We start from the raw sequence: 2,040 nt of genomic DNA on the forward strand, positions 1-2,040 counted from the left end.
TTTTGACTCAAACAAACATGTTCAAACTAACATTTTTTGCATGCAAAATTGAAATTTTTGTGTGCATATTGTAGTCTTAGATGCACTAATGTGGGCTTTTTTTCTTTTCGCTTTATAGTCTTTTTCAAAAAGGCTACAAACTCCAATTTAAAGAAAAATGCTATTCATACAATTTCCAAATACAAAAACAAATCACTAATCATAGAACTTTCATGCAATTTTTGTACTTATGGAATTGCATGAAAAGTGTATGATTAGCATTTTTCCATATATGAAAGTTGTTTGATCAGCATTCTTGGTCAACCCCGAGATATCAAAACTGCCAAAAGCGGCAAGCCCTCAACGCATGAGAATGGTATAGCCACTTAAGTCAAAGACAGTTTTTGCAACCTGGCCCACTTGAAGCGTGCATTGATTAATTTTTTCTTCTTTTTTGGACAAAAATTATGACTCAATTTACAGCAAATGAACCCTATTTTGGAGTAAATAAAAATTAGATAATTATAAAAATCTTACATAGGAACAGGGGTGGATTATTATTGACAGATTATCGAAGTGATTGGTTTCTATTGCCGAGAATGTGAAAAACACTTTGTTGCCTAATCAATGTTTACTAGTTACAGAGATTGAGCGCACACGGGGGGTAGTACAGGAGCGGTAGGACAAAATCAACTTGGTCAAACTTCTGCCCCTGCATAGGAAGCATTGAACTTTTTTAATTTTAATTTTTTTTATTGTTTTTTGATTTGCACATTTTGTCCCATTTTGTCTTGAAACAAATGCGTTCCTTATATTTAGCTCAAATCATCTTCTGGTCATTTTTATCTTGTTTGTCAATAAGTTTGCTCGTGATTCAATACTGCCTTTTTTTGAAAAGTCATTGGTATTGCTCAATTCGCTGCACATGCCAAACGTCAACAGAGAAATGGTATTTTTCAAACTCCGTAACTTACACAAACTGCCAGGTTTGACGTTTTAAAAACTTTGAGCTTAGAAAATCAAAATTTTTTGCAACAAAAAATATGTCAAAAAAGATTACTGAAACAGTCGAAATTGTTCTGAACAAAAAAACCGTCTCAAGCATAAATTTTTCGTTTTTCTTACAATAGTTGGAATAATACATACAAAATTAGTGTTAATGATAACAGCAAGCGATATAAATCAGCTATCAAAAATCAGTGCATATACAAAACAGTCCCATACAAAACAGTCCAATACAAAATAGTCCGAAACATCATGTAATGGAGGAAAAAAACAGTCCAATACAAAAACAGGTCGCGGCGTGAATCGGCGTTAACCTGCGTTAAACTTCGTATTATGTCCTACCTTCTGTTGGCAAGCTCGCAACGCGTTGGCGCCACACCTACGGTCACTATTTTGTTTATAAAGTATTTTCATACTTTTCGGGTACAGACACGCAAAAAACATCAGCAAACAATATGAATGAGATTTTTTGTGCGAGTTGAGATTTTTTGAAATGGACATTCAACTGCAATCATGTTTTTGCAAAAAAAAATTAATGGCAGTCTGCTACTGAATTGGTTGAGTTGAAAAAATGTCCAGTTTAGAATGATTCATTCGGCTAAGTTCTACTTTTCTGTTAATACGAGTATAAATCGGTTAATACGGAAAATCAATCGGACTCAAAAAGCATTTCAAACTGAAGCGAAGCGAAGTAAGTTATTCCAACGTGGCTTCATTAGATGGAGGAGTTATCAATTTTTACATGACTATGAGAATGGAGATTTATAAACAAACAAAAAAAATTCTTTTTCCTGTTTTTTCCTATTTTTTTAAATATATATTTTTCTATTTTTAAAAATTTTATCAGTTTTTATTAAACCAAAGTCTACTATGTCCTGATAGGTGAAGTTTTGTTCATTTTGTTACCTCCTGGCTTTCTATTTCAAGATCCGGCCTTACAAAATTAAGAATTTCGCTTTGATGCAGAATAATTTTTTGGACAGTAATTGTATAACGTACAAAAATTGATGGTAGAATATACCGTTAAAAACAGGACACACGTGCATATATGGTTCA

This window comes from Symsagittifera roscoffensis, chromosome 2 (assembly GCF_963678635.1).
Source record: "Symsagittifera roscoffensis chromosome 2, txSymRosc1.1, whole genome shotgun sequence".
NCBI lineage: Eukaryota > Metazoa > Xenacoelomorpha > Acoela > Convolutidae > Symsagittifera > Symsagittifera roscoffensis.